This window comes from Prionailurus bengalensis, chromosome C1 (genome assembly GCF_016509475.1).
Source record: "Prionailurus bengalensis isolate Pbe53 chromosome C1, Fcat_Pben_1.1_paternal_pri, whole genome shotgun sequence".
NCBI lineage: Eukaryota > Metazoa > Chordata > Mammalia > Carnivora > Felidae > Prionailurus > Prionailurus bengalensis.
Window position 1 is genome coordinate 28235289 of NC_057345.1, and position 24329 is coordinate 28259617.

At 51.3% G+C, this 24329-nt stretch overlaps 1 long non-coding RNA gene across 1 annotated transcript; it reads left to right on the forward strand.

The window, feature by feature from the left end:
* The first annotated feature begins 11159 nt into the window (after positions 1-11159).
* On the forward strand, positions 11160-23973 carry LOC122480291. Its single transcript, XR_006296544.1, has 3 exons — positions 11160-11417; positions 19233-19386; positions 23264-23973. It is a non-coding gene; the product is annotated as an uncharacterized LOC122480291 (long non-coding RNA).
* The last annotated feature ends 356 nt before the right edge of the window (positions 23974-24329 follow it).

Below are 24329 nucleotides of genomic sequence, written 5' to 3' on the forward strand. Positions count from 1 at the left end.
CTTTTATTACACTATATTAGTATGATTGTTTTATTTCTAGTTATTGTTGTTAACCCCTTACTGTGCCTAATTGATAAATTCAGCTGTATATATATTTCAGTGCTATCTGAAATTTCAGGCAACCCCTGGGGGTCTTGGGACGTATCCCGGTGGAGAAGTAGAGCCTACTGTATCAGAATCAGTTGCATGGTTACAGTAATAACTCATAGATGCAGTAACACACACAGCCACAGTTACATATACACGTGATAACTCTCAGCCACACTAAGGTAGATACGTAACAAAGTAACAGAGCCAAAGTATCAACATGCCGTATCACACAATACAGTGATATGTATGTGATGGTAATATATAGATACATAAAGCTAGATACAGTACAAATAAATACTGTAAGTTTCAGCTAAGGTAATATTCCCTCTAACAGATAGATAGCTCCAAAATTACGTGGATCCCATAATATGGTTACAGCGTCTTATGGGAATTGTCATGGATAAGTACAAGGACAGGTGGACAGAGGAATGCACCGTTAAAGACCTGTAGGAGCACTGATATAGACAGGTCGTGTTGCGTCCAGCGTTCTCTCTGCAGTGGGAGTTTTTACACTTTTTGAGCTGTATCTTTTCTAAGAATCGTACAAAAGCTGTGGATACTCTTCTTAGAAAAAAAAAAAAACATATCTCCCTGAATGCATTTGTAAATGGCAAAATTTTGTACCCAGATAGCCTTAGCTCTAGCCTGGTATTTAGGCACCCTGGATTCAAATACGTGAGAATCAGAGCAAGGAGAAATAATCTCTCAAGAGATCGGACTTCAGTTGACAGGCAGGGCACAATCCAGGCTGGTGCCTCGGTCTTCTTCCTGCTTACTGGACTCTGATCCGATTTGGCATTTAGGTGACCCAGACTCTCATTCTGCTGGGGCAAGCAGAAACCTATCTCTCTTTTTCTCTGATCATGGTTTCGATGCCCAGCTACTCTTGTTTGCTAATCTTACCTCTGCTGAGGCCATCAGCTTTGTCTGAGCAAACGTTTCTTTTGACCAATGTCCTGTAAACCCCCAAAGGTCAGTCCCCAGTAGAGCACACACGGGCCGGTTGGGTCTTTTGTACAGGGATATTAGCGGCTCCTGCAGCCTGGCTGGCAGTGGAAGAGGAGTAACTCCTTAGGGGCAGATGTTGGCCCCTGGAGCCAAGCTGATAGACTTCTTCCTAATCCTATTTCCCTGGACCAGTGTGGAGACCCAAGTCCTGACTTGCTTTATTAGTTAGCTACTGCTGCATAACAAAATATCCCCAAAGTTAGTTTAAAACAGCACACATTTATTATTGCTCATGGGTTTGCAGGTCAAGTGGATGGTTCTTCTGGTCTGGCCAGGTTTTAGCTGGACACACCTGTGCATCTGTGGTCAAATGGCTGGTCTAGGATGGCCTTGATTGGAGGAAGCGGCCCAGTTGGGAGCTCTTTCCACGTGTCTCTCACATCCCTCCAGCAGGCTTATCACACGGTGGCGTCAGGATTCTGAGCGGGACAGCAGGGTTGGGGGGTGAAGGGGGAGGAGAGGCAGAGAGAGACAGAGAGACAGAGACAGAGATGCAAGTCTCTCGAGGCCTGGGCTTAAAACTGGCGCCCTGCCTTAAAACTTCTGCTACATTCTTTTAGTCACAGCAAAGCATAAGATTCAAGGAGTGAGGAAACAGACTTCACTTCCTGATGGAGGGGCTGCTGAGTTACATTGCAAGGGTGTTGATACAGAGAAGAGTAGAGGATGAGGGCTATTTTCGTAATCACTCAACCACACATGCTGTTTCAGGGCTCATTGCCGGGGCCTCTGCTGAGCCCTCATTTGGATCCTTGAGCAGAACCAGAACTGTGTTGTGGGGGGAGATTTCCAAGCGCGCATGCCTGATGCCTGGCTCCGTGTGGTCAGCGGGGCACAACGTCTGACCCTTAACCCTCACAAGCTCCTCTTCCTCTTGGCTAATTGGTCCAGGGTTACCCCACTGGGATCCCAAGTGGTGTCTCCACTGGTTCCCACCTGTGCCTTGCAGGATTTTCCTCAAACAATGAACTGGGCCACATTTCTCTCCTGAGAATTTGGAGTTGGGGTGCAGAGGTCTTGGGACAGTCAGTGGTGAGTGGACTCAGAGGGCTCACGGTGTGGTCCCAGGGCGGGTGGGGGGAGAAAGCAGGGAGACTCAGAGAGAAGCAGGGCGGAGACAGGCCAGCTGGGGCCAGAACAAAGGTGGAGGGAGAAGAGGCCAGGTCCCAGTTTCCATAAAACCTTGGTGAACTTTATCTTCTGTCCTTGAATCCAGGGGAACTTCTGTGTCTCTATGCCGCAGTCCTCACTCTTGCTCGAGAAGGTCTGATGGGGGTTCTATCCCTTTTAACCGGACACTGTTGATTATAGGACTCCTTTTGGGAGAGAGGGCAGGCCTGACATCTCAGCTTCCGTGGCAGGGTGCCCAACTGGAGAGCGCCCAGCTGGGACCCCCCGGCTCTCCCATGTATCCCTCCACACGTGCCAGTGCGTCTGGCATTGAGAGCTCAGCCATGAGAGCACTAGCTCTTTAGATCTAGCTTCTGCCCTAAATCAGAGAGATAATTGGTATCTGACAGAAGGGATGAGAAGGTCACTGAGATTCGTTTCTGAACATACTAGAAGCTTGTAGGAAGAGGGCCACGTCACTCATCACAGAGATGGTTTCTCTAAACTAGGTTTGAATGTTCTTCTTCCTTTTGCTTTCATATAGGGCTGATCAAGAAACAGACACCTGAAAAGGGTTTCTACACCTTCTTTTAAACTCTCATTGAAAGCACTGTCCTTTAAATATCTTCTATATAGAGTCCTATGAGGGTGATGAATTCCTTTAAAAATTCACTGATAGATACATGTCACGAAGAACATTTCACAAGAGAGACTTCTAAAATCCGATCTTTTCTCCTCTTGCCACGACTGCCAGGGAGCTCACACTACTTGCAGACAGCTCCTGATGGTGCCCATGTCTCTCTGAAAGCATCCTCTGGCTGGGGGAGAATCAACGAAGGATGAGCCTTCATGAGCTTAGAACAGAGAGACTGCGGTCTCCAAGTGGGGGTTTCAACATGATCTTTTGGAAGTGGGAAGAAAATACCAGGGCTGCCGTGTATGTTAATTTATTTAAAAACAAGAGCCAAGTCCATCTTTCCTAACAGTTAGCGTATGTATTGAGACACTGGTGTCCCGTCATATGTCAGGCAGTCACGGGATACAAAACGGCCAAGGTAGACGGAGGGAGGAGTGGAGCTCCACAAGCAAGGGGGTTAGTGGTATGTTTGGCCTCCTCTGTCACTTCTGGTTCTATATTTCCAGTTTATATGTGGTTGGTTGAGGGATCTATGGGTTATGCCATCTAGTTTGATTTTCAATTTTTTATTTGAAACTTAAAAAAAATTTTTTTTAAATGTTTATTTATTTTAGAGACAGAGAGAGACAGAGCATGAACGGGGGAGGGTCAGAGAGAGGGAGACACAGAATCTGAAACAGGCTCCAGGCTCTGAGCAGTCAGCACAGGGCCCGACGCGGGGCTCGAACTCACGGACCACGAGATCATGACCTGAGCCGAAGTTGGCCCCTTAACCGACTGAGCCACCCAGGCGCCCCTAAAAATTTTTTTTTAATTTATTTTTGAAGGACAGAGAGAGACAGAGCATGAGTGGGGGAGGAGCAGAGAGAGAGGGAGACCCAGAATTCGAAGCAGGTTCAGGCTCTATGCTGTCAGCACAGAGCCTGACGCGGGGCTCGAGCTCACGGACCGTGAGATCATGACCCGAGCTGAAGTCAGAAGCTTAAATGACTGAGCCACCCAGGCGCGCCTGAAACTTTTAATTGAAGTATAATCTCTACACAGAGAAGTGTACAAATCATAAGGATACAGGTCAATGGATCTTTGGGAAGTAAGCACATCCATATAAACGGCACTCAGAGTAAGAAACATAACATAAAAAAAAAAAAGTAAAAGTGCCAGCAGACCATTTTTATGCCTCCTTTTTTTTTTTTAATTGATTTACCATTTTTTTAAAGTAGGCTGCAAGCCCAGCATAGAACCCAACATAGGGCTTGAACTTACGGCCCTGAAATCAAGACCTGAACTCAGAGCGGGAGTTGTACACTTAACCGACTGAGCCACCCAGGCGCCCCTGTGCCTCCTTCTGGTCACTCGCTGCCCCTGGCGACCCCCATCCTGGTTTTAACAACCGCCTACTCGTTTTGCATGTGATTGAACTTTGTGTAAATGAAACAACGTATTCGAATTCTGTTCAGCATCACATTTGTGCGGCTTCTGCAGGTCGCATCGTTTGTGTGTATTTTTGTTGATTTGCTTGTTGACTTCCGTTGCCAAGTTGTTTTGGATAGTTCATTGGTTCTCCCCGCTGTATAACATTCCATCGCACACATATATCTATTCCCCCATTACCGGACGTTTCTGTCGATCCCAGTTTGGGCTTCAATGAGCAGGGCCGCCAAGAACACTTTGCGTACGTTCCTTTATGAGACAGCCCCATTTCAACGACAGCAACCCTCACGAAGTGGGCAGTGGCTTTACAATTTCCTGTAAAGACACCATGGATGGAAGATAATCCTCATGGATGCAAGCTCCAGCAAATAGCTAGAAGATGGCAACGCCTGAGACTTCTCCACATGGGAGGGGTGGGTCAGTCGCGATGGTTCAGTCAGCTCCCGTGTGACATTGGACAAAAAAGGAGGAAATCTGAAGAAGACTCTGCTGGGTGGATTTCCACACCTGACGTGTAACGATGAGCCTTGACACCTTCGCTGACGAGGGCGTGAAGTGTCTGCAGCGAGCAAGCGTGGATGTCACCGGAGCCACAGGACCAGATATTTGTGAGCCTCTACTCGGCACAGGGCGGGACGGACTCCTTGGCCTGGTTGGAGTTAAGTGTGGCCATGTGACTTGTTTTGGCTATTGAAATCTGAGCAGACGTGACCTCCAAACAGACGCCTTGAGCGCCGGTGTGCGATTGATCACGTTCTCTTTTCCTTTTGCCACAAGGGCTGAGAATATTCCGGAAGGAAGCGGCTTGGTCAGGCTGGATCCCAGAGGGACGGCGCTGTGGCCCAGAGCCCACAGCTGACCTGTGATGTGCCGGGACGTGCAACAAATCAGCACTGCTTTAAGCTACAGATGTTGGGAATGTTTGTTACCGTGTCGTCAGCTAACCTCTCCTTACTGCTACAGAAATAGCCTTAAAAATGAAGACCCACAACCCAGAGACAAATCTGTCATTTCTCTTTTTCAGTGACGTCTAAAGTGATGAGATGCTCCCTCTGGTTCTTTACACAATGTTCTGCTACCTCGCGACACATATTTAGATGCTTCTTTTGAGATTTTCTCACTTAATGGTGAAAGTTTAAAAGCCACACACCATCAAGGAAATGCTTGTTCTCCCTCAGGCAAGATGGATGAAATAATCCACAGAAACCAATCCACGGACGGACTAAAATGCATTCCTTTGTCAGCATATGTGGCTGGAAGATGCAAAGAATATGCTGCCGTAGATGTGAAGCGACAAGTAGCAGGTGGGTGATCTGCTCTGAGTTGAAAGTACACGAGTTCCTAATACGCCTCGGTCTGTGATGTGTGTTAGATTCGGGTTCAGTGATGAGATACACAAAGAGTTACTTCTTTTTTTTAATTTTTAAATTTTTTTTTAATGTTTATTTATTTTTGAGACAGAGAGAGACAGAGCATGAGCAGAGGAGGGGCAGAGAGAGAGGGAGACACAGAATCCGAAGCAGGCTCCAGGCTCCCAGCTGTCAGCACAGAGCCCGACACGGGGCTCGAACCCATGAACCATGAGATCACGACCTGAGCCGAAGTCGGATGCTTAACCTACTGAGCCACCCAGGCAGGCGCCCCGAGTTACTTCTTTTTTTAAAAGAGGCGTACCAAGGAGGTATCATTTCAATAACCAACGACTGTTTCCGGGCGCCTGGGTGGCTCAACTGGTGGGGTGTCCGACTCTTGATTTCAGCTCAGGTCATGATCCCAGGGTTGTGGGATCGAGCCCTGCACCGGGATCCGTGTTGAGTGTGGAGCCTATTTGGGACTCTCTCTCCCTCCCTCTCTCTCTCTCTCTCTCTCTCTCTCCCCCTGCCCCACTCATGCTCTCCCTCTCTCTAAAACAATTTAAAATAAATAATAAAAGCACTGTTTTAAGGGAAAACATTATAAATATAACTACTGATAGAGTGGATGCTTTAACTGCAAAACATGATTCCAGATTAAAGTTACAGAGATTTGCTCCGAACGTGCAAGTGACTCAAAGGCTCGCTGTTGAAGCAAAGAAGTCCGAGGCCAGAAGTGCACAAAATGATAAAGGATGCCATTGATGTGGCTCATATTATAAAAAGATCTTTAATATATAGTAGAATCCTTATAGTGTTTTGCAACGAGGGCATAGAGATTTGATTATTTTGTAATGAGATACAGAGATTTGATGGTTATCTTGTGGCAAAATACTTTAATGAGATGGGGAACTTCAAGATGAGTTCTGCATTTTTCTTCTATAGAAAAAGAAGTGTTTCAGACTTGCCTACTATTTTTGTAATGACAACCGGCTGTCAATACTATGTGATACAACCAAAAATGTTAAAATAAAGTTTAAAATTTGAAATTATTTTAAATTTACAGCACAGTTTCAAAGATAGTAAGTACAGAGCATCCTTGCATACTATTTTCCGGGTCTCCTATAATATAACTTCTTACAGAACCAAGGTACGTTTGTCAAAACTAAAAAATTAACACTGGTACATGACTATTAACAAAACGCCAGACTTTATTTGGATTTCACCAGTTTGTCCACTAATGTCTTTTTTCTGTTCTAGACTCCAATCCGGGATACTACATTGCTTTTGGGTAACAAATATTAAAAAAAATTTTTTTTCTTTTTTTTACATTTTTATTTATTTTTGAGAGACAGAGAGAGACAGAGTGCAAGTGGGGGAGGGGCAGAGAGAGAATGAGACACAGAATCTGAAGCCGGCTCCAGGCTCCGAGCTGTCAGCACAGAGCCCAATGTGGGGCTTGAACTCATGAACCATGAGATCATGACCTGAGTCGAAGTTGGATGCTTAACCGACTGAGCCACTCAGGCGCCGCCCCCCACTCCGAAAAAGTTTTTTTTTAATGTTTATTTATTTTTGAGAGAGAGAGAGAGGGTGGGGGAGAGAGTGGGGGAGGGGCAGAGAGAGAGGGAGACACAGAATCCGAAGCAGGATCCAGGTTCCAAACTGTCAGCACAGAGCCTGACGCGGGACTTGAACCCACAAGACAGGAGATCATGACCTGAGCTGAAGTTGGACGCTCACCTGACTGAGCCACCCAGGCACCCCTTGGGTAACAGATATTTTGAAAGTAACGTGTGCATGTGCACACACACACACACACACACATTTTGTTTGTCCTCACAGGGCCTTCTCTTCTCTCTGTTTATGTGTCTTCTCTTTGACTTTTTTTTTAAGAGAAAGCATGAGAATGTTTATTTTGTTATTTTTTATTTTATCATTTTATTTTAGAGAGAGAGCATGAGTGGGGAAGAGAGGCGGGGGTGGGGGGGGGGGAGAGAGAGAGAGAGAGAGAGGAAGAATCCCAAGCAGGCTCTACACTCAGTGTGGAGCCTGCCGAGGGGCTCGATCCCATGACCGTGGGATCATGACCTGGGCTGAAATCAAGAGTCAGATGCTCAACCAACTGAGCCACCCAGGTGCCCCTCTTCTGCCTCTTGTAAGGACACCTATCATTGGATTTAGAGTCCATCCAGCAATCCAGGATGGTCTCACCTCAAGATCCTTAGCTTAATTACATCTGCAAAGACCTTTTGTTTGCTATGCAAACAATGGAAGGTAAACTGCTTCCTGGAAGAAACTCATGCTATGGAGAGAGCATTTAAAAAACATTCGCACATATTTCCATTGTTCTGTGATTTGGGGGATAGAAAATGATGTCCCTACATCACGTGTAGCAACTCTCCCGTGTGTGTAAACTTTAAAAACTTGGAAACGGAATTTTCAAACCTGTTTAAAAAAAAAAATCCTTTGAACACGGTGTTTCAGAACCTATTTGCTAAAAATATAAAAATGTAACACCTTTTGATTAGTTTGCAAGAGCCGCTGATTGACATCAGGGAAACTGGAAATTTGCTTGCTGAATTTCAACAAAAAACCTTTGCATAATTGGTGGATGAGAATGAGAAATAACGGTAAGGGTTTAGTAAGCACAGCCAGGATTGCTGTTTTCCCACTTGGATCAATGCATCTTTGCATGGTATCTGGTTTTTGCCCCAGCCACAACGGCAATTAAAATCAAGTATCACAATGATCTGAATTAAGAACCAGGCTTTGAGCTGCTTTTCATAAAGCTTTGCCTTTGAAAATGAAACATTCCCAGGGCGCCTGGGTGGCTCAGTCGGTTGAGTGTCCGACTTCGGCTCAGGTCGTGGTCTCACGGTTCATGAGTTCGGGCCCCGGGTCGGGCTCTGTGCTGACAGCTCAGAGCCTGGAGCCAGCTCTGTGTCTCCGTCTCTCTCTGGCCCTCCCCTGCTCACGCTCTGTCTCTTTCTGTCTCTCAAAAATAAATAAATGGTAAACAAAATTTTTTTAAATTAAAAAAAAAAGAAAAAGAACTGGTGGGGGTGACTGGATAAAGCAGTTTGGGACAGGGATAGCCATGGAACCAGCCCCTGGGGATGCTGAGAAGCGAGTAGCTCTGTGGAAGCTTCGGGGAGGGGGGGTGCTTCCGGGAACAGAAGGGGTCAGAGCTGCCAGACTCCCACGGCATGAGCCAGACATCAGGCTCTGTGCCAAGGAGGCATCAGGACTGTCATGACAGCGGTGGCCCGATGTCACTCCAAGTTCAGGGGAAGGAAAGGAACTTGTCTGGATGTGGGATTCCCTGTGGTTTTGGTGACAGCACCCGGTGCCTTCTCTGGATCCTGGAACCTCAGGCTGCTTGTCTCTGTGTGGCCTCTGCCCAGGCCAGACAAGGTCCTCTGGAACCCCTCTCCTGTGGCACTTCACATTGTCTACAGGGGGTTCTATCATTTGGGGCTATGCCTTGCCCCCCCTTGCTTGTAGTGGGTTGAATGGTAGCTCTTTTTTAAAAAAAAATTTTTTTATGTTTATGTATATTTGAGAGAGAGAGAGAGAGGCAGAGTGTGAGTGGGGGAGGGGCAGAGAGCGAGAGGGAGACAGAATCCGAAGCAGGCTCCAGGCTCTGAGCCATCAGCACAGAGCCTGATGCGGGGCTCAAACTCACGAACTGCGAGATCATGACCTGAGCCAAAGCTGAACGCTTAACCGACTGAGCCACCCAGGATCCCCGAAAGGTAACTCTTAAAAACATACATCTACGTATCCTAGAACTTGTGCATGTGACCTTGTTTGGAAAAAGTGGCTTTGAAGATGTAATAAACCCAAGGATCTTGAGATGAGATCAGGCTGAGCTACCCAGTCGGTGGTAATCTGTTAAGGCAACCCCAGGAAACCAAGACACCCACTAACTTTTTAGTCCCGGCATCGATATCTGGGAAACCTTCTCTGGCCTCTCCAGTCTGGGATCTAGACCCTCCTTTGGGTTTCTGACCCGTCTCTGTGCCAGGCTTCTCCAACTGGCATTTATTCATGTGTATTAGAAAACACCTGGTCTACCTGATGAGCTGTTACTTTTCTGGGGTCACAAGCCCTGCCATTCTTATCAGCCATTGTTCTCCACCGCCCAGAAACAAGTCCACTGTATGATGACCATATCTTATGTTTGTTGAGAAGTTACCAAGTAAAAGACATTACGAGGAGCATTGAGCACAATAGCTTATGGATTCCTTGCATCATCCTTACATGGAAGGTACCGTTATTAGTTCTATTATATAGATGAAGGTAACCGAGGCTCAGAGAGGTGACGTGACCTGCCCGACGTTCACACCACTAGTAAACAGAGTCAGGATTTGAACTTGGATCTTTGGCTTCAAAGCTTGCATTCTTAGCTTCTACTGCCTTGGCTAGCAGGTGCTCAGTAAAGATTTCTCAAAAAAAAAAAAAAAAAAAAAAGAATGATCCTCTTCCTTAGGGCAGGATCCAGGCCTTCCTCCTCTGGGATCTGGTACTTTTACGGCAGCGTCTTGGTCAGGGGCCTTTGCCGGAAGCCACGTGGCACACAAGTCTGGCGAATGGGTGACCTGGCTTCACAGCCCAGAACAGAGAAATCCGTCCAAGCAGGGAAGGGTTGCAAGAGGTGTCACTGTGCCGTCTAGAAGCTTGATGGGGAGGGGCTGGGAGGGGTGATGACTCTGGAATTTAGAGCAGCTCCAGGAGCCCCACCTCTGCCAGCCCCAGGGGAATGCTGGGTGACGCCTTACTTTAGCAATGCGTGTTCACTGGTGAGCCCGGTATCCAAGCTAAGCTTAACTCCTGCTTGGCGTCCTCTGGTGTGTGTGTGTGTGTGTATGTGTGCGTGCACGTGTGTGTGTGTGTGTGTGTGTGTGTGTATTGAGGGGGGTGCAGTGAGAGGGGATAGATACAGGGGGGTGTGATACGTTTCAGGCGATTTTTAAAAATCAAAAAGGGGGGCGCCTGGGTGGCGCAGTCGGTTAAGCGTCCAACTTCAGCCAGGTCACGATCTCGCGGTCCGTGATTTCGAGCCCCGCGTCGGGCTCTGGGCTGATGGCTCAGAGCCTGGAGCCTGTTTCCGATTCTGTGTCTCCCTCTCTCTCTGCCCCTGCCCCGTTCATGCTCTGTCTCTCTCTGTCCCAAAAAATAAATAAATGTTGAAAAAGAAAAATTAAAAAAAAAAAATCAAAAAGGGTTAAAATCAAAGTAGTATTTTGGTGCCTAAAGGGGGTAAACTCCCATTATCTCGAAAATTTCCTTTTGAGCAAAAGCCTGTTGCTGATAATTCTGAATAAATGAGGTGTTACCGTATTAATATTGTCGATAATGACAAACATTCGCGCAATTATTTTCAGGCTACAAGACATGCATTCATTCATTCATTCACTCACTCACTCACTGGCCCTTGTATCATCAGATAGGAATGTTTACGGCTGTAAGATTTTGCAAACCAAATAAGTGGCTTGAACCTAGCGGGTATTTCTTGCTCACGAACAAGAAATTTTAAGGTAGGAGGTGCCGGGTGGCTCTGGCAGCTGAATGGTATCCCTGAGGAGCCACGTTCTTTTCTTTCTCTTCTGCCATCCTCGCTAACGGTGACATTTCCTGTGGTTACCAGTTGTCATCTGCAAACACCGCACCTCCCAAAGCAGCCTGGAAGGCGTGAGGAGGAAGAAAGGTCCAGGAGAAGGAGAGCCTTGTTCCTGCGCCTCCCTCCTTTCCTCCCGGATGGAAACCTGTCCCCAGATCCTCAGGTGACTTTCCCTTATATCTCATTGGCTAGAACTGGGTCACGTGCCCACCCCATTCACGGTAAAGGGGAACAGTGTCGGCATGACTTATTTAGAGCCATCAGGCACCATTGTTGCCGGGCCTGAATTTGGGGTCTGTTAGCAAGAGGGAAGGCAGGGTGGCCATCGGGTTGGCCGCATCCATTCGTTCCACAAACATCTTTCCTGTGCCTGTTCTAAGTGCCAGGGCCACACAAATGATCGAATGGAGTTCTGGTGACTGTCCTCTGTTATCTCCATGTTACAGATGAGCAAACTGGCTCAGACCACCCAACCGACCTGCCCAAAGCCCCCGTCCAATGGGAGTGATTCAGAATTCGACCCCACGTCGTTCTGAAGTCCATACTCTTTCCACCACAGGGAGCTGCCTCTTTGCACTGACCTGTCGGACTCACTGACCCGGGTGTGTGGCCCACAGCCTCCCTGGCAGGACGCTAACGGGGCTGTTTTATGCCCTGATCTCTCCTGGGATTTCTGGAGTCCCAGGATGCTCCTGGGGGATACAGATGGGAGATACCTCCTCTCTAACAAGCAGGCAGGCTCCCTGCAGATGGGCCCCAGATGGTGGCATTATCTGAGCAGTGGGATGGAGGCGGGGGAGGGGTACTGGGAGAGGGTGGGGGCCAGGCCTGGCCAGCCAAGTGTTCGGTGGAGAGCATGGCCCAGCCTGGAGGGACAGTGCCGTGTAGGTTCAGAGCTGCTGGCCTGTGACACGTTTGGCCAAAGTTGGCACCACTGGCCCAACCCTGACACTTAACTTTTCCCCTGGGTCAGGGATCAGTGCCTGGTAAATAGTGGGGCGGTCTCTGGGCTTGTTGGGGCTTCTCGGGGACAGGAGCGCTCCTGGCTGGGTCTTCACCTTTGGGCGCTGACCCCATCTGCAGACCTGAGCTCCCGGAAGCTCTTAGGTGGCTCTCTCTCATCGCCCACCCTTCGTGCCACATGAGGCAATAAGAGTCGGGTGCAGTCAGGAGCCTGGCCCTCTGGCTCTGCCTCCCAGCTCACCACCGATTCGCTGTGCAACATTAGGCAGGTCATTCAACCTCTCTGTTCCCAGGTTTTCTCACCCATCAAATGGGACCAACAATGGTGCCAACGCCATGGGATTGTTTTGAGGGTTGCATAAGTTAGTGTGTGAAACACTTTGCTCAGTGTTCGGTGCATGGGGAGTGCTCTATGGGCATCAGCGGGCCTTACTCTTACCGCCACCCACCCGGCCCCCGGGACCGTATGGGTCTCGCTAGTTTGTTCAACCCAGATGTCAGCTGGATATCTCCTTGCTCTCGTTTTAAAATTTTTAATTTATTTTTGAGAGAGCGCGCGCGAGAGAAAGAGAGCATGGGAAGGGCAGAGAGAGAGAGGGAGACAGAGGATCCAAAGCAGGCTCTGTGCTGACAGACAGCAGCACGCCCGAGGCGCGGGCTCGAACTCACGAACCGCGAGACGGTGACCTGAGCTGAAGTCAGACGCTTAACTGACTGGGCCACCCAGGCGCCCCAACGGATGCCTCCTTGCTCTTGCATTTGAGTTAAAACTGGGGGGATCTTCCCAACTGCTATGGCTGGGGGAGGTCCGTGACTTCTCCGGGAATGCCATGCGATCCGGGCGCCTGGGGTCTCTGGTCCCCACCACGTCGCCTCAGGCCCACCTGGCTGAAGAATTCAGGTGGTTTTCACAGCAAATCCAGCCTCGCCAAGCGTTTCAGGAGAGAGAGCGATGGGGGTGGGGACGTCACGAGGCCCCGCTGGCCACATGGTGCCATCTCACTGCCCATCCTCCCGCCTTTCTAGGCCCCCCTCCCCCGCCCCGCTCCTCCCTCTGTTCAGCCAGGATGCTTCTCCCTGAGTCATACCAGGCGCTACCATTTGTCAAGCACTGGTTGTGGGCCAGGAACCATTCTAAGCACTCTGCAGTCACCTCATTTAAACCTCACGCGATGTCTGTGACTATACGCTTTTCCTAGCCTCACTTTGAGGGGCAAGGAAATGGGCGACACGCTCGGCCCAGGCAGTGGGGGCCCGAGCCGGGGGCCCAACCGTCCGCTGCACTGCTTGGCTTTTCTGGAAACCCTAGCTCTGGGCTCCGGGGCTGGGCTGATACCCACGTGAGCGCTCTGACTTGTCCCTTTTTCACTCTGTCTGTCTGTACCCACAGGGAGGCAGGCAGGTGCATAAGAAAGAGGCTGAGCTCTGGTGCTGCTCAGACGGGAGTTCTGGACTGGCTCTTGGGCCAGTCACCTCGCCTCTCGGAGCCTCAGTTTCCCCTCCTGTGAAGTGGCTTAATGACAGTATACAGGTTGTCGGGAGGGTCAGCATGGGTGACCATATAATCAGCCTCTCTGTCCTCAGCTCCCAGCCTGGGTCACGCCGGAAAGGCCGCGCTGGGCCACATTTCCATGTCTTCAGGGCTGGCTTCTGTCTGTGCAGCTGGCCTACGGTACGGTCTTTCTTGTTCTATCCCTTTCTCGTTTCTGCCTCTGGCTGAGTCCTCTCTCACAGTGAACTCCCGTCTCCCTGTGTTTGGGGTCTCCAGGGGCAGAGGGGCTGCTCTCCCCAGTGCCTCCAGACCCCCCGCGCCCCGCAAAGCCAGCCCTAGGACAGAAGGAACAGGCTTGTGGGGGACAGACAATCTCTGAGCGGATGGGTGTGCCCGGCCCGGCCCGCCGCAGGCCGAGAAGACACGGGCAGATGACCCGGGGCTGGGCCGTGGCGGGCATCTCCCGGTGGCGTGAGAGGCAAGCAAAAGCTCCTGTGCCCACGATCCGCCTAGTTCCCTCTGTCAGCCCCGTGGCCACCTCCCCGAGTAGAGCTGCAGAGTCAGAGGGTGACGGAGCTGGGAGTCCTCGTTTCCAGCCCCAGGCCCGAGCGGCTTTCTCCAGTCTGTTCTTTCCACTCCTCTCCCATCAGGGTGGTCCCTGACCCTCCCCCACCCCTTTCCCCGTCTCTGTCTCTGCTTCCCCACCTGCCTCCCCTCGCCATCTCTCCCTTCCCCATGCCCCTCTGTCTCCGCCTTTCCCATCCCCAGCCACAGAAACATGCTGACAGTTGCTTCTCCGGGAGGCGTGAAGACAGAGCTGGCAGCTGAGGAGCTGTGGAGGGGGCAGAGCCAGGAGCCTGGTGGAGGGGGACGTTCGGCATTCGGGGTGGAGAGCGGTGGTGTCCCGGCCAGCAGCCCCGGGAAGAGCCGCGGGGTCCAGTAAGGTCAACGCTAGGATAGCACTGAGGTCTGCAGGGAGCTGGAGGCAGGGCGGATAGGGGGTGAGGTTCTGAGGATGGGGTGTGTGCGCGTGTGTGCCCGCATATGTACGTGGGGGGTGGGAGTGAAGCCTGCAGGTTCTCCTGCTTTTCTGCGTCTTGTCCCTGTCCGCGCTAGCCCAGCTTGGGCCTGGCCACTAACACATGGGGCCATAGCAGATGGCACAAGGGACCGGTTCCTGTGAGCCGTGGGGGCAGCAGACAGGAGAGGCCTGAGGGTTTGGGAGCAGAAGGGGCCCAGCGTGCATTACCGCGCGGTCAGTGACGCCAAGGGGCTGTGGAGGAAAACTGGAGGAGCGAGATCTGTGGGTCTCCTGCTCTCCAATGCCCTGACCACGCTCCACGGCACTGAAGCTGTGACCAGAGGGCCAAGGGATCAGTCATCCCGTACTCTTCAGTGCCAGGGAGCTCACCGCTCACAGAAGCAGCCTGTTCTGGGTTTGGAAACCGGTGTCTCCTGGAAAGAACAGACAGGGTGACAAACTCCTATTCATCCCTCAAAGCCCAGCTCAGAGGTACCTTCTCACGGGAAGCCCTTCACAGCTCTCTGCCTAGAGCCCTGCCGTGGCACCGAGCCCACCATCTGGTAACATTGCTGTACCTTTGTGTCTTCTTTATGAAACGTGCAGTCCCTTGAGGGTTGGGCAAATATCTGATTTACCTCTGTGTCCCCAGTGTTCAGCATGGAGTGACCCAGAGTGGGTTCTGAGTCACACAGATCCTTGGGTCACTCACACTGGGCCCGAGGAGTGGGGTTGTGTGAGCAACATGCTTCAAGCCCCGGGGTCCCTAGGACTCCAGGTCTTGGTTAGTCACTTGGTGAGCCCTGGGGACTGAGGGCCCATTCTAGGTACAGCTGGCCCCAGGACCCTGGGACGGACCCTGGGATGGTGGTGCTGGGAACCCCATTCTGAAGGGAGGGGTGGCCCTGACAGGAGACCCTGCCGTCTGAGAAGGACAAAAGTGGCCCGTAGGCAGAGTGTGTCCCTTCACCCTCCAAGCTGGCTTGTCACCACAAACCTGGATGATGTCTGTCTGTCTGTCCTTCTTTAATTCAGTTCTAAAGGGATTCCTGCACCCCCAATCCTGTGTCTAACGAACCTGACATTCAGAGGAAATGTCTTCGGGAAAGGTCACCAGAGGGAGGTGGCGTTCTCGCTGACAGCACCTGTCCTTCCGGCACGGGCAGACTCTCCTTCAAGACAAGTGCCCGTGCTCCTGTCCCTCGGAGCTGCCCCTCCCCACCAGCTGCCTCTGCCCCTTCAACCCTTCATCTGGAAAGACACGCTCAGGACCCGCCTCATTTGTCTGTTCATGGTCCCTACTGGTCATTGAGACACAGGGACGACTCCGATCCCAGCCCTACCTGGCAGGGCACCCGGGAGGGCAGATCCTGAGATCACGGCTCAGGGGCGGGAAAGAGACGAGGCGGGCAAGGGAGGCAGACCCTCGTGGTGAGACGTCACATGCCCTGCGCTCAGAAGTTTGACCTTCGTCCTGAGGACAATGGTGAGTGACTGAAGAGTTTAGGCAGGGAGGGGCCCCTGGGTGGCTCAGTCGGTTAAGCTTCTGACTCTGGCTTTCGGCTCAGGTCATGAGCTCACAGTTCGTGAGTTCGAGCCCCGAGTCGGTCTCTTGTGCTGATGGTGTGGGGTCTGCTTGGGATTCTCTCTCTCCCTCTCTCTCTCTCTCTCTCTGCCCCTCCCCCACTCATGCTCTCTATCTCTTGAAATAAATAAACTTAAAAAAAAAGAGTTTAGGCAGGGAGGCGTTGGTCATGTCTCTGTCGCAGGAGGACTGCTCGGGCTGCGGGGTGGAGGATGGGTGCAGGGGGGAGGTGAGAGGTGATGGGGCCCCCTCGCTTTTTGAGAGTTCTTCTTTAGATCCTATTTCCTTCTGAGAGTGTACTGATTACTCAGCACCACAAGCTGGGGAGCACCTGCCGTTGTGCTCCCATTACCGATGGCGGTGGTGGGGACAGTTTGGATGACAGGCTGCCCTTTGTCTCAGAAGGTCATGCCTGACTCCCCACGTGGCGTAGGTGTAATCTTCGCTGATTGCTGATCACGGGTTTGCCTTGCAGCCGTCAGCTCTTGGTGTTCCTAGAGAGTTAAGGGGGCTGGAATTTGTTGTCCGACATCGTGGCTCAAGTCCGTGGGAACTGGGGCACCAGGCTTGAATCTGTCATGCCTCCGGTTCCTCGTTAGTAAACTGGGCACGGCGGTAGCCCTCTGCCCTGCACGCCCAGGATGGTAGTGAGAAGGACCCGCTTGTAAATGTGCAACGTTTGGCTGACGTGTTTGTCGTGTTGAGAAGCTGTTAACCCGAGTGCCGCTCCCGGGCTCTAGGAGACCATACGGTTAGGAACGTGTGTGCTTTAATCTTGGCTTCGTGGTTTCCTCACTGCCTGTCTCAGCCTCAGTTACTTAGTTTATAGCAAGGGGGTCATGGTAGGTGCCTCCCTCAGGGTGTATTGAAGCGAAAGCTCCTTTCAAACCACAGCTGTGGACGGGCCCTTCCTTCTTTTGGGAAAGGGACACGGGTCTTGGAGCGACACGTCCCCTGACTCGACGGCTGCGTTTGGAGCGCAGATTGGCCGCCCCCTCCATCCAAGGGCGTGGACTCCACGGGTGGCGCGTGACCTTGCCTCGATCCGTCGTAGCAGGGGCTGTGGCGCCCTGCCCAGTCCCCCAGCCGTCAGTGCTGTCCTTCTGCAAGGTCCCGCAAGCTTCCGACGGAGGGCTCTCTCTCGCTTTGCACCAGGTACAGGCTGGGAGCAGCCCTCAGCTAGCAACGGATGCAAGGTGACAGCTAAACACGGCTTCTCTGACCCTTGGGGGGGCCACCTGTGAGGCGTGTTCCACACCGTCTCCCAGGGGTGTCCAGTGCCACCGAGGCCCGGGTGCCCACGGTGCCAACCCGTTTGTTAACACTCTCTGTACCGGCTCCCTTCCCTCCCCCTGTCATCCCCAGCCCCTTAGCTTTGCTTCCTGGGGGGCACTTCCCAAATGAGTCACTCGTACCCAAATCCCCGTCTCAGCTCTGCCTCTTGGGGAACCCAGTTCGGGACACCTGAGATGGTGGGGGGATGAGGGATATGCTTCCCCCGGAAACGAGGGAAGAGAGGCCAGGAGGCTTTTGAGAGACAGGGGGTCCGAGCAAGATGGCGAGCACCCACAGGCTTAAAGACGAAAGGTGGCGACAAAGCATTACCGGGAACGGCTGAGGTCAAGAGCACTGGTTGACTTCTAAGTCACATGCTGTGCTGTGTAGCCACTGTCGTGGTCCTCAGACCTCCAGGAGAACTCACTCAGGTGGAACAGCACGGCACTCATGGTTGCTTTGAGGAATCAAAAGGAAAGGCTGCAGCGTTCTTTGGGTTAGTTCGGGGCAGGGGGACGACTCCAGTGACGGGGGTGGGGGGGCGAGACCCAGATGAGACAGAGAATTCGGCCGCGTGATGTCTAGGAGAAATAGAAGCCCCTGCAGGTATTGTTGGGGTTGCAGTGCCCCCCACCACCTGTGGCATACATGCTGGGGCCATTTTGCTTACATAGTAAGAGCAGGGTGAAGCCACAAGATTGGACAATGTGGGGACACCCAGGTGCCTGCCAACAGGAGGTTATGTGCGTGAAGCACCCAGCTCAGTGCTTGGTTCACCCTCATCGCTCAGGAGATGGTAGAGAGGGCCCCTTCTGAGCAAGGTCATATGCTGTGCCAAGCAGGTGCTCAAAGAGCACGAAAGCTTGGCCTCGTAGAACTGGATTTGAAATAGTTGGGCCAACCCGGCGGGCTGAACCCCACCCCATCCCCTGTCCTCGCCAAGTGCCTGGGGATCCTCTCCATGCCTCACCTTCTCCTTTGTTAAGCAGGAAACTCCAGCACAAAATACGTGTTCTTTTGGTCGATTTTCTGGACATCCTCCATTTGAGAGCATCCAAATCTCACACTCTGGGGGCATTTTATTTCTAATTTGTGGCTAGACATATATAGCCACAAATAGAACTGCCGGTGAAAGTTGCTGAACGACCAGGAGGCAACTATTTTCTGTTTTTCCTTTTGCCTTGAAGTTGTGGTATCTTCCTGCCCGCCACAGGGCCTTTGCACACACCATTCTCTCTGCTCAGAATGCCATCCTGCGGACACCACCCCTCCTTGCCGAGTTAATTCCTACCTGTCTTTTGCGTCTCAGCCCGGGTCTGGCTTATGAAGGAAACTCCTCCTTGATTCCAGGTTTCCTTTCTTACGGACTGTGTTCTTTCCCTCAACCTCAGCCTATGCGATTATGTGAATGGCACCCGTGAGCCAGGAAGCACTACGAGGCAGGAACGGCGTCTGATTTTCTCCCTATTGTACTGCCAGCACCAGCACAGCTGGCCCAGAGAAGGTGCTCATTAGATATTTGCCGAAGAAATCAGTGGAGATATTTTTAGTTCCAGGGTAAAGGGGTAAACTTGGACCTCATCTGTGGGTTCCAGGGCTAATGGGGCCTCTTACCAGCCATCCCTCTGCCCTCTGCCTCCAGGTGAATCATTGCTTAAAATGCAAACATTCCCAAGTCCTGGCTCAGCTTCCCCCCTCCCCACCCGTGTGCCTGAGGAGCAGTAATGGTGCGGGGATGCCAGTGCTCATTACATGAACAGAGGGCAGCGTGGGACATAAATCTAGAAAATTGAAAGGTAAGTGTTCTTTGTTCTCTCTCCCTCTTTCTCTCTCTCTCTCTCCTCCCCTTTCCTCCCTTCCTCCCCTCCTCACTCCCTCCCTCCCCCTCCTCTCTCTCTCTCTCTCTCTCTCTGTCTGTCTCTGTCTCTCTTTCTTCTATAGGTTCTTCTCTGAGCTTTCAAATGCTAATGAACATGGTGAATCCCCAGGAGGGTCTGCTCTGTAGCATGTCCCAAGTGTGTTTGATCCTAGAATTTATTGATTCATTGATTTTTTTTTCTTTTTTTTTTTTTTTTTACGGAGCAAATTTGGGATTCGTGTTTCACAAGACATTCTTGGGAAAATACTGACCTACAGAGTTAAGTCCAAGTTTCTTAGCTTTAAGTTTAAGGTCCATAAAGACCTGGGTCCTGTACGTCTCAGTGCTCCCCCTCCCTCTCCAGTTACTCTGCTCTAACCACGCAGGGAAGGGTGGTTTTCCCATCACCACATACTCTCTCATGTCTCCATTCCCTCTGTCAGGATGTCAGTAACTCTGTTGTCTGCTGGCTGACCTCCTGTTCAAGACCCAGACCAAATATCACCTCCTCCGTGAAGCTCTCCCTCACCCTTCAACTGTGTTCCCAGAGCCCTTGATGTATCCTTCCACCATAGCATGGCCATGGTTGGCTATAAGGAGCTATAGTGTCTCTGACCTCTTTTTAAACTCCCCGGGGTCAAGATCAAAGTCATGTATTCGCAGCCGTGTCCCCAGTGATCAACACAGGACCTATCACATTATTCATGAATAATGGCATGAATGAGGGCTGAAACGGAAATGTTTCCAGTCTTTAAAAGGGGGGAGACAGAGATGGCCCAGCCTCCCTTGCCAAGATCTGCAGTGAAAATCTCTATCCCTCCATCCTTGTCTTCTGCTTCTATGGTTAACCCCATCCTGGGCAGCTGGAAGTGATATATTCCATTCTGGTGAGCTTTCCTTTGGCTCAGGGGTGGATGCTGCACACAGTGTTTGCCCTAATCAAGGTTATGGGCTGGATTCTTCTGGTCACTTTGGGGTCTTCACCGAACTTGGCCTCTCATCGACACTGAACAGAATTGCTCACTCTCTCCTTGAAACATCATCTCCTCTTGGCTTCTAGGACACCACATCCAGCTCCCCAGTCCTTCCCCTTCCCCCGCCGGACCTCCAATTGTTGCGGGGCCCAAGGGGCTCAGTCCTGGGCTCTTCTCTACATTCTCCCCCAGGACATCACGTCTACTCCACTGGCTTTGAGTAGCACCTCTGTGCTGCTCTCTCCCGTCCTGACCTCACCCCTGAGATCCAGGTGCATTCACCCAAAAGCTCCACTGGATGTCTGAAGGCATCCAAACCTCCTAAGGCCAAAGGGGGATCCTTGGTTTGCCCTACCCCCAAATGGCTTTCCTCTCTGGTCTTCCCATTCCAGAAAATGGCCCCCTTACTCACTTAGTTGTTCAAGCCCAAAACCTCTTAGCAAATGAATCTGTCAGTAAGTCCTGCATAGTTTATTCCTAAATATGGATGCGATCTGCCCCTTTTGAACCCTTCCTCTGCTATTGTGCCGCCACGAGCTCTCACCCGGACCACTGCAACAGCACCCGCACTGATGTCTCCGCTGCCCCATCTGCCCTACACTCCTTCCCATTGCCACAGGCCAACCTCATAGAGTTCGTGAAAGAGTGAGGGCTTTGGGGTCCGGCGTGGGTTTATGTCCCGGTTCTACCACGTATGACCTGTGTGACCTTGAAGGAAGGACTCAACTTCTTGGAGCCTCAGTTTCTCATCTGTGAAATAAATATTAAAGCAATCAACTTGCTTTGGAGCTGAGGTGTCTCGGGGGCCTTCTTTCCTATGGTTGAGATGATGAGATAGAGCTACAGGGTAGACTCCTTGAATTTGATTTCACCAGGAAAACACAAAGTCAGACTAAATACCTGGGGAGAATTGCATTTAGAAATATGTGTGTGCTGGGGCGCCTGGGTGGCGCAGTCGGTTAAGCGTCCGACTTCAGCCAGGTCACGATCTCACGGTCCGTGAGTTCGAGCCCCGCGTCAGGCTCTGGGCTGATGGCTCGGAGCCTGGAGCCTGTTTCCGATTCTGTGTCTCCCTCTCTCTCTGCCCCTCGCCCGTTCATGCTCTGTCTCTCTCTGTCCCAAAAATAAATAAAACGTTGAAAAAAAATTAAAAGAAATATGTGTGTGCTAATTTTTGTGACCATTGTAATTGTATCTACTGAATGTCAAGCCCTGCTTTGGGTAACTTACATACATTGACATATGAGGTATAAAACAACCCCATGAGGATGCTTGGCTGGCTCGGTGTGTAGAGCATGGGACTCTTGATCTTGGGGTTGTAAGTTCGAGCCCCACGTTGGGTGTAGAGATTTCTTAAAAATAAAATCTTTAAAACAAGAATAAATAAAACAACCCCATGAGATATACTCATGCAGGAGACTCAGAGTAGTTAAGTAACTTGTTCAAAGGCACACAGCTGCTAAATAGCAGGGTCAAATTTTTGAACCTCGGTTCCGTTCTTTGACCCTAAAGAAGCTGGCCCCGCCCACACAGAGGTGGTCTCATTCAGCAGAGGGAGCCCTGGACTTGGAGTTGGCCCTGGGTTCGAGTCTAAGCTCTGCTGCTCAGAGAAGTTGCCTCAGTCAAGCCACTACATCTCTCAGAATCTCTATTACCTTGGGGCGTCTGGGTGGCTCAGTCGGTTAAGCATCCAACTCTTGGTTTTGGTTCAGGTCATGACCTCACAGTTCGTGGGTTCGAGCCCCACGTCAGGTTCTGTGCTGGCAGCGTGGAGCCTCCTTGGGATTCTCTCTCTCTCTCTTTCTCTCTCTCTCCCCCTCCCCTGCTCATGCTTGCACTCTCTCTCTCAAATAAATAAACTTAAAAAAAAGAATCCCTATTACCTTGTGAGAAAAAAAACATGAAGACAATAGCAGTTACCTCCTTAGGTGGTGTGAAATCAGATGTGATATGGTGTGCTAACGTGTTCCACAAACTGTAAACACGTGAATTATTATTTCCCCCCTCGGTATTAGTGAGCAATATGGGTCAGAGAGGCTGCTTTTGGGGGCCCCCGTCCTGCATCCTGGAGTGCATCAGCATCACCGCGGTGATGTGTCCCCTGCCTTGTGAGCCTGGAATCTCACTTCTGCTCACCCTCCCCTTAGCTGCTATTATTTTCTTGACTCCGTTTCTCTCTTGAGCCATTCGTCTCTCGGTCCTTATGTTCCATTGTTCCAGCCTCCTGGAAAACCTGCCTAGAGGCTCTCACTTGGAAGACAACATCTGCCTATCCAACTCCCAATTTGTATTACTGTATTATTCTCACTCAAGGGAAGACAGCCGTATTCTTAGCCCCCATGTAACAGTAAAGTTTTTGTTTGTTTCTTTTTGCATTTCCAGAGATGTTTCTTATTGGGATGGGGTTGTGAGAAGCTGCCTCTGTTCAGACCCAGGGCTTCCTCTGCTTCCTCATTCGGGTCCCTGGGACGTAGCCCCCAAACCTACCCTGACCCCAAGAGTGGAGCGCATGATGGCCTGTGGCCAGCAGGGGGCAGCAGAGGGCAGCAGAGTATGACCTAGAAGGGGCTGGCAGAAAGGACGCGTGGTTGGTTCTGTCCCTGCTGGGCCAGGGGCTCCAGGGGAGCCGGGCCAGGGTCTGGTCACTGGGTCTGCCCTGCTCCGAGTCTCTAGGCCACACCCTCTGGGCTGGCCTGGAATAGACAGCAAGGAAATGGGAACTGTCTCCAGAAGGCTGGTGGAGAGAATGCATCTCTAATAGGGTAACGGAAGGCTGGTTGCAAGTGACAGAGATTCCACCGGAAATAGTTAAGACGGCTTTCATGTTTTATTCTCCTGCAGATTGGCTCCTTCCAGGAACGGGAACCATGGTCACCAGCAACCCCTGCCTCACGTGTTCCCTGATTCATCGTCTTCCTTTGGTTCTGATTGGCCAAACCTCAGGGGGTGACTTATCCTCTGGAGTTGGGTTATGCCCTGCGCATGTGGCCGGGGGGCGGGAGCGTCCTCTGACTGACAGCCAGGGCTGCATGCTGGCCTGGGGGGAGGAGGGTTCTCCAGATGAAGGGCTTTCTCTTAGGGAGGCATAGATGGGCACTGAGCAGACACAACAATATGCATCTGCCACGGCCACGGTTGTGTGTGACAGTGTCCCTTTGGTACAAGGGCACCCGCCATTTCTCAGATTCACGAGCTGACCTTCAGGGCCCAGGTTAGCAACCTTCGTCCCCACCCCCCTTTCTGAAATGAAGGGGTAGCATCCCAGGAGGACGACAACCTGCCTCTCCACCTTAAGTCGCCCTCCCCTCTGATCCCGTCATGTGATGAAGGGGTCACCACGAGCTACAGTCTTAGCTGGAGGGCATGAGAGGAGAGGAGGGGCCTGACTACCTCACTGAGGTCTCAATGAAGATCGGCAATAAGGAATCATTACAAATGCTCTGCTCAAGATGCATTGTAAAGAGTGATTCACTCTGTGCCCATTTCCTGCTAGCCCTGAAAGCTAAGCGGGGGCTGCCTGTGCCGCAATAAATGTCACTATGTGAGCATTATTAGTGGTATCTTCTGATCTGCGGGGTCATCTGGTGAAGCATGGGGGGCAGAGGGGTCCGTGCAGGCTGGAGGAGACCAGAGCAGTGTCCTGGAGCCCCCCTGGGGGACGAGGCAACCGAGGATGGGGACGGTGTGCCACACACCTGGGGCAGGATCCGCCGTGGGTCCCATGGCGGGGTGGGGGCGGGGGGGAGACGGGACTCAGGGGATCTGGCCAGATCATTGGGCAGTTTTCACCCAAATTCCTTAAGTGTGTAGAGTATCTGCCATATTTGTTCCCATTTCACCGTTGAGGAGGTGGAGGCTAAGAGAGAAAATGATTGGTTTCGATTCCCAAAGTCAGTGGTCAAAGCTA